This window comes from Elephantulus edwardii, unplaced genomic scaffold (assembly GCF_000299155.1).
Source record: "Elephantulus edwardii isolate Elephantulus edwardi_28Jun2011 unplaced genomic scaffold, EleEdw1.0 scaffold00470, whole genome shotgun sequence".
NCBI classification, from domain to species: domain Eukaryota; kingdom Metazoa; phylum Chordata; class Mammalia; order Macroscelidea; family Macroscelididae; genus Elephantulus; species Elephantulus edwardii.
The window spans coordinates 531,664-540,499 of NW_006400220.1; the positions used below are offsets into that span (position 1 = coordinate 531,664).

At 39.0% G+C, this 8,836-nt stretch overlaps 1 protein-coding gene across 1 annotated transcript in view; it reads right to left on the bottom strand.

Moving 5' to 3' along the window:
• LOC102858768 (A-kinase anchor protein 4-like) overlaps window positions 1-1,872 on the bottom strand; it is a 10,785-nt gene extending 8,913 nt beyond the window's left edge. The window contains exon 1 of the mRNA XM_006902907.1: window positions 1,755-1,872. The gene's annotated coding sequence lies outside the window, so the exon portion shown is untranslated. The remainder of the gene's footprint in view (window positions 1-1,754) is intronic.
• Between the last annotated feature and the right edge of the window lie 6,964 nt (window positions 1,873-8,836).

Genomic DNA, 8,836 nt, shown 5'->3' on the forward strand with positions numbered 1-8,836 from the left:
AAAGGAAAGGAAAGGAAAGGAAAGGAAAGGAAAGGAAAGGAAAGGAAAGGAAAGGAAAGGAAAGGAAAGGAAAGGAAAGGAAAGGAAAGGAAAGAAAAGACAGGACAGCAGCCAATTAGTCTTTCCAGGATCAGTGCTCTGCCTACTCAATCTCCTTGCACTGTTTCATTGCAACCTTTCATTCAGATCTAGGGAATTTGGAAAGTGAATTTTACTTATTTGTTCAAAGTATTAACTGTCTAAACTTTATTCTTTGGCACTCTCAAAACTCTTCTCTAATTCTAACTCCAGTTCAACTAGTATTTCTCATTATAATAAAGTGAAATTAGGTATATCATCATATTATATCATATATATATATATCTTGGGACCAGCAATCAGGAAATCAAAAGACAAACTGCATTAGGTAAATCTGCTCTCAGAGACCTTTCCAGAATACTGAGAAACAACTATGTCAATCTAGAAACTAAAGTGTGCTTAATCCAATCCATGGTCTTCACAATTACTAGTTATGCATCAGAAAGCTGGACTAAGATGACAGAGGAAGAATTGATCCCTTTGAATCATGGTGCTGAAGAAGAGTCTTGAACATACCATGGACCACCAAAAAAAACAAATTTGAGAGAATGAAACCAAGTTTCTCCTTGAAGGCTAGGATTTTGAAGCTTCATTTCACATACTTTGGGCATGTGGCCAGGAGGGACATGCTCAGAAGCGTGAGGGAGAGCAAACGAGAGAAAGACCCTAGATGAGATGGATTGATACAGTAACTAGGGCAATGGGAGTAGGTATGCCGGAGTCAGTGACACTGACTCAGGACAGAGGCTTCAGATCTGCTGTCACTATGGTCACAAATATGACCAAGTGACAAATGCCTATGGGAAGATCAGAGCCTAATCCTATAGAACTAAGTTTAATTATATTGTAGGAAGAAAAAGTAACTTCTGACAATTCTCATAAAATTCCATCTTCCACCTGAGCTCTGAGATAATATCAATTACCAAAAACTCCCAAAAATGGCAGCAGCCATTGACTGATCTTTGCTATGTACAAACTTAGATTTATGCTCAGGAAAACACCATTAAAAACTTTTTAACACAGTTAAAAGTTGTGGGTTTCTTTTGCATCTGGGGTTTGAATTTTATTTTTTAAAAATTATTAAGAGAAATTTCTCCCCCTCAACTTTCTTTAAAATGTATTTTCCCACCTCTAGCTCTCAAAAAGTCTTGTTCTTTCTTCTCCTCTTCCTGTCTCCCTTCTCCTTTCCATCCTCTTTCCCTTTCTCCATTTCCTCTCTTCTCCTCCTTGCATCCCCTTTTTTCTTTTCCTTTACCCCCATCTCCCCTCTCTCCCTTCTCTCATCCTCTCTTTCCATTCCATTTCCTCTCTTTACCCTCATGAGTCCTCCCTATTCTCCTTTCCCTCCCCACTTCTCTCTTCTCTCTCCCCTACCTCTCTTAACATTTTTATTACATATACCTTCTGCTGGTATCTTTTGACATGATAATACTAAATTCCCATCTTTTACCACCCCCATGAAGATCTTTTTGGGTTTTCCCTTCAAGAATTGCTGCAAATTCCTGGAAACTTTATACATAAACTCTTTCCCACCCTTAGAAGAAGATTCCTTTTTTAAACAAGAGTTAGAGTGTTGGCCTAGAATAAAGGCACTTGGAAATACTATATGTTACTTGAATATAGCCTCAGTCTAAGTCCTAGAAAGCTTCAAAAAATAGAATATTTTCACTCATTACCTTGATAATGAAGTTCTGTTAGATTTGACTGAAATATGCCACCCAGAAGGGAGAAGTGCCCCTTTAGATGGAACTGGGCAGTGCCAAGTCTTCGGCACTTACAGCTGGCTGCCACCCCCGTCAGCTGTTGGACGTGACTGGTGGGTCAGGTCTTTGCCTGCTGTTATCTGACCCTGAGGTATGACAGCAGAGTTTATTGTGTCACAATGCCTGGCAAGGGTGTGGCAAGTTTGCAAGGTCAGTAGCATTTTCACATCAAAAGTCCATCAAACTGCTGATGAAAAAACTTCCTGGTTTTTATTTCAATGAGATTATACTTTTTTTTTCACATTTTTCCTAGCTCTCAATCCCTTGAGATCTTTACCGTGCTGTACAGAGCAACTTCCCTCAACTGTACTTAAGTGAAAAATACAAAAGTTATTCTGAATATCTAGGAAATTTGATGGGGCATATATTTTCTTCATACAAAGCCAATGTTAATTCTGTTCCTATGAATGAAACAATATTTCTTTTCACATCTTAGCTTAGTTATCTTTGGTTTTCCCACTGAAGAATGACAAGTGGATGGCAAGAGATCCTTGACTTCGTGTAGAAACAAATGTTGATAAAAATGGAAGTGATAAGAGTGTTGTTACATTGTAGAAAATTACAATTGATATCACAAGAAAAATTGTACAATGAATGAAAAATGAATTTGCTCTGTAAATTATCAAATAATAATTTAAAAGTAAACAAAAGCCCAAACAAAAACCAAAGTAATTTCTTATAATAGTGGAAAGAATTTGTGAAAATAGAATATTGAAGGCTGCTTTAGTAACTGCTATGGCTTCACCTCTGCATCCAGTCATCCCCCCCCTTAACTAGTAAAAAATAAGTCAGAAGTGTTGTACATTGAAGGACATTATCAACAAAGTAAAAAAGTCAACTAAAGGCTGGGAGAAAACTTTCAGGAGCTATATGACAGGTATATGAGATACATACACACATACACATACATATACATATATACACATACATATACATACACACACACATACATATATATATATATATATATATACATGTATATACAACATGTTGTTGTTGATTGCCCTCAAGTCAAGCATGACTCATAGCGACCCTGAAGCCCCTCTACAACTATTGACATTTATCAAAGTTCATAGAGTTTCCAGAGGCATGTTGTTTAGGAAGTGGATGCCACTCCTTCTTCCAAATATGTGTGTGTGTGTGTGTGTGTGTGTGTGTGTGTGTGTGTGTCCTATACATGTTAGATAGCTCCTGAAGGTTTTCTCCCAGTTTTTAATTGCCTTTTTACTTTGTTGATAAAAAAATGTATATGAATTCTATGAACTTTGTATATAAACCTGTATAAAATAAAATAAAAATTTGAAAAGTATTTTTCACCAAAGCGTGGTTATTCAGATGGCCAACAAGTACATGATAAAATACTCAAAATCATTAATCTCAAACTCGCTGCCATAGAGTCACTTCTGACTTGACTCTAGGGTTTCTGAGGCTATCGATCATAATAGGAGGAAGCTGCTCATCATTTTCCTAAGAAATATTTGAGTTCAAACTATCAGAGAAGTGTGGCCATTAGGCTGGCAGTGCAACTCACTACTGACTACGCCAGTAGAGCTCTCTTCAACATAAGTGCCTTAGATTCTACTGCAACTCATAGTGATCCTATGAACAGCAAATTAAAATCTTACCCTATCCTATACCATCCTCACCATCTCCCACATGCTTAAGGCTATTGTTAAAGTCACAGTGTTGATTCATCTTGCTAATGGTCTACCTCTCTTTATCTGACCTTCCAACCTTTCCAAGCATGATGTCTTTTTCCAAGGACTGGCTCCTTCTGACAACATGCCCAAAGGATGTGAAACAGTCTAGCCTTATTTGTCTCTAAGGAGCACACTGGTTGCATTTCGTCCAAAACAGATTTCCTTATTCTTTTGACAATCCATGAGATATTTGCTACTACTTATTAATTCCTTATCATGTGAGTAAACTTAGATGCAAAAAGGCCTATACCAAAGAGTAACACTTCTCTGTAGGGTTTCCAAAACTGTATGAAATCAGACTGCCACATTTTTCTCTAGCAGAGCAGCTGGTAGGTTAGTAGATCTTTCCACAGTAGCCAAAAGGTGAAAACAAGCTAAATATCCACGAAAGAATGAATGAATAACCAAATGTGGTATATACACACAATGGAATACTACTTAGTCATGAAAAGATTATTAATACATTAATGAAACTTGAAAATATGCTTAGTAAAATAATCACAAAAGGACAAATAATGTATGATTTTACTTAAATGAAATAAGCAAATATATCTTTGTAAAAAAATCCCCATTGCCACCTAGTTGGAACTGACTCATAGACAACCCATCAGCAAGTTTTCAGAGGCTATAAATATCATAGGTAATTTACAAACCACCAGAGGCACCACTTTTGGGTTTGCAGCACCACTCCATGCATACTACTCCACAGAACTTCCTAAGCAAATACATAGAAAACAAATACTATTATTGGTTACTAGGGATAGGAGACAGGCTCTGGTGGCCTAGTGGTTAGAATCTGTGCTGAAATCCGAAAGCCATGTGGTTCGAATCCCCCAGCTACTCCATGGGAGAAGAATGGACAATTTCCCATGTGATTAACCATCTCAGAAAACCCTCTGGAGGGTCAGCTATGGGTCAGTTCTAACTCTAAGGTATACAACAACAAGGGATGGGGAAAGAGGACTCGGGTGGCTTAGTGGTAAGGAGTTGCACTGCCAACTCAAAGGCACCTGGTTCGAATCCATAAGCTGCTCCCCGTGAGAAAGATGGAATCTCCTTCCTTGCATTAACTGCCTCTGAAAACCCTCTGGAGAGTTACCTCAAAGCCCATAGTACCAACAACAACAACAGATTTGAGAGAAGAGGGAAAGGGACAACTGTTGTTTATGCTAGTAGCATAGCAATATTATGTAAAAGAATAGCAATACTTTTGGTATAAGATGAACATACAAAACATTATTATATTATAAATGTGCAAGCTGTGTTGATGAATGTTTTAGTGTGTATATTTTCACTACATTATTTTAAAGGCAAAGGATATCCGTACCTTTACAGTATCAGAGTAGACTATTACTCAGGACTTCGAAATGATATTTTTTTTTTCAATTTGGATGTTATGATGACACTGCCAATCTGATGTTGCTTTCCTCAACCCTCCATACTCTCCTAAAGTCTTGACTGCCAGCTGGTACTAGAACTTCTACTTCGTGACATCACTGTTTCTATAGAGAACAGTGACAGCACAAAGCCAGGGCCTCTGTTGTTAAAATCCTGGGTACTCTATGCCAGTGTGGACTCTAGATTGTCCTACTTCACCATGAGATAATATTACCCAAAAAGAGGTTGGGTCCGTTGGGAAAGGGTTAGCCTTTCACAGACTGCTTAAATAATAATAAGATTTAAACTCTGCTTAGTCTTTTCTATTCTGGTCAGTGATAAATTGTTGGCTAGAGTAGTTTTTAGAAAATTTCCATTACACTTTGAGATATCTTCAGTTTAGCCCCAACTTAGAAACATTAACCTACAAATTACTTTCATTGGGCCCAAACCTCATCTTATATTCTCCTTGGCCTTTTGCCACATTTCCACTTTAACCTTGTACATGTGAATAAATTATCTGAATTTAATTTTAAATAACTTGTAAATTGCTGTTGTTATGTGCCATTAAGTTGTGTGTGGCTCATAGCGACCCTGTGTATAATAGTTCTGAAGCCTGCCCTGTCCTGAGCCTGTTTCACTGACTCCGATACACCTACTCCCATTGCCCTAATTGCAGTATCAATCCATCTCAGCCAGAGTCTTCCTCTCCTTCACTGTCCCTCCACCCTTCTGAGCATGATGTCCTTCTCCAAGGATTACTCTCTCCTGGCCACATGACCAAAGTATGTGTGACAGAGCTTCAAAATACTAGTCTCCAAGGAGAAACTTGGTTTCACCCTCTCCAAGACAGGCCTATTTGTTTTCTTGGCACTCTGTGGTATGCTCAAGTCTCTTCTCCCGCACCACAACTCAAAAGGCCTCAATTCTCTTCTAAATTCCTTAGGTATTATCCAGCTCTCTGTTGGATAACAAGTAATTGTGAAGACCATGAATTAGATCAGGTGCACCTTAGTCTCTAGACTGACATCATTGCTTCTCAGTATTCTGGAAAGGTCCCTGACAGCAAATTTACCTAACACAATTAGACTTTTGATTTCCTGATTGCTGGTGCCAAAAGTGTTGATTGAGGAGCCGAACAAGCTGTTAATAACCTCAATCTCTTCTCTGCCCATCATGGTGCTGCCACTTGGCCCAGTGGTGAGAATCTTTGTCTTCCTGAGGTTACACTTCAATCCATATTGAAGATTATAGTCTTTGACCTTCTGCAGCAAGTGCTACAGGTCTTCCTCAGTTTCAGTAAGCAAGGTTGTATCATTTGCATAACATATATTGTTGATGAATCTTCCTCCAATCCTGATGCCACATTCCTCCTCATAAAACCCAGCCTCCCAAATGATCTGTTCTGCATATAGATTGAAAAGTTATATAGATTGACAAGATGCATCCCTGAGGCACTCCCTTCTGATTTTGAACCATGAAGTGTTTCCCTGCTCTGTTCTGAGGTCTGTTTCTTGGTCCAAGTATAGGTTTTGCATGAGCACAATCAAGTGTTCTGGGATTCTCATTCTTCTTGAGATTAATCAAAATTTGTTGTGATCTACACAGTAAAATATCTTTGCATGTCAATGAAACACAGACAGATATCCCTCTGGTACCCTTTGCTTTCTGCCAAGATCCATCTGATATAATATCCAAGTGCCACAGACTTTTCTAAACACAGATTTTACTTCTGGTAGTTCTCTGTCAATGTACTGTTTCAGTAATTTTGGGGTGATCTTCAGCAGAATTTTGCTTGTGTGTGATATGAGTGGTATTGTATGATAATTTCCACACTCTGTAGGGTCACTTTTTGTTGGAATGGGAATAAATATGGATTTCTTCCAGTCAGTTAGCCATAACCTGGTGAACCTGATGAACACATCCAGGGCAGCATCTGTTTGTTGAAATATGTCAATTGGTATTCCATCAGTTGCTGGGGCTTTATTTTTTTGCCAAGTCCTTCAGAGCAGCCTGAACTTCCTCCTTGAACACAATTGCATCTTGATCATATGTTGTTTCTGTCAGCCAATTATTTTTGGTACAGTGACTGTATACTCCTTCCATCTTCCTGTAATAATTCCTGGATCATTCAATATTTTACCCATAGTTTAATATAGTTTAATATTCTTGATACTAAAATCAGTTTGCTCCATGGAGGCAAAGCTCCATCTTACATACTTTGGCCATGTCGCCTGGCGGGACCAGTCCTTGGTGAAGGACATAATGCCTGGAAGGGTAGAGGGTCAACTAGAAAAGGAAGATCCTTGATGAGATGAATTGACACAGTGACTGTGGCAATAATGTCAAGTGTGTCAGAGATGGTAGTTGGCAGTTGGCTCAGGGTGGGTTTTAGTCAACTCAGCAGAACATAACAACAAAAATTATTTCCTACCTGATAAATGGGGGGGAAATTGAAGTTGTCAAGGATTTAATTTATCTTGGATTCACAGTCAATGCCCATGGAAGCAGTGCACAACACTGAAGAAATAAAATTTTATATTTATATGTTGTTGTTGTTGTTATGTGCTATCGAGTTGTTTGCGACTCAGAGCTACCCTGTGTAAAACAGCTCTGAACCCTGCTCTATCTCAAGCCAATCTTATTGTTTCTGACACATCTATACCCATTACTCCAATCACTGAGTCAATCCATCTCATCCAGGGTCTTTCTTTCCACCCTCCCAAACATTATACCCCTCTCCAAGGATGTGCCAAAGTTTGTGAAATGGATATTCAGAATCCTTGCCTCCAAGGAGCAGCCTGGTTTCACTTTTCTCCGGGATGAACCTTTTTGTTCTCCTGACAGTCCATGGTATATTCAATACTCTGGTCCAGCACCACAACTCAAAGGCATCAATTCTCTTTCTATCATCCCTAGTCATTGTCCAACTTTCTGATGTATAGCAAGCAATTGTGAACCATGGCCTACATCAGGGGCAACTTAGTCTCCAGACTGTCATTGTTGCTCTTCAGTACTCTGAAGAGGTCCCTGACAGAAGACTTTCCCAATGCAATTCATCTTTTGATTTCCTGGCTGCTGGTACCAAGAGTGGTGATTGTGGAACCATGCAAACTAAAGCTGTCAACAATTTATCATGATGTTTCCAATCAGCCCAGTGGTGAAAATCTTTGTTTTCTTGATGTTGAGCATCAATCTATATTTAAGACTGAAGTCCTTGGCCTTCCACTGCAAATATCTCAGGCCCTCCTTAGTTTTGGCAAGCAAGGTTGTATTATCTGAATAACACAGGTTATTGATGAGTCTCTCTCCAGTTCTGATGCCATATTCCTTCTCATTGAGCTCAGCCTCCTGGATGATCTGGGGTGTGTGTGTATTATATCTGGTGGCCTAGTGGAAAGAAGTAGCACTGAAATCCTAAAAGCATGCAGTTTGATGTCACCAGCTGCTCTGTGAGAGAAAGATGGACAGTCTCCTCCTATGTGATTAACTGCCTCTGAAAACCCACTGAAGGGTCAGCTATGGGTTTATTTTGAGTTGATGATACACAACAATGTTCATTCATTTTTTCTCTCTCTTTACACACACACACACACGCGCGCACACACATACACACACACACACACAATGTGTAGCTATGGTCTGGAAGAGTCATGTTTAAATAAATAAAGATTTGGTGGATGGGCCTTACAAGTCAGTTGGGTCCTGCTTAAGAATCTCCAGGTTGGAGTCTCCTATGTGAAGCAGTTGGATTCTGGATGGTAGGTTGTTTTGGTTTAAGTGAAGGCCAAGTGTAAACTGGTCATTTTTTTATTTTGTTAACAAGAAGGTGTAAGCTGATTGGCCATTTGGATTTAGTTAACAATCAGCTGTGGGCTGGAAGCATCTTATTTAAATTAATCAGGACCAGGTGGGTGG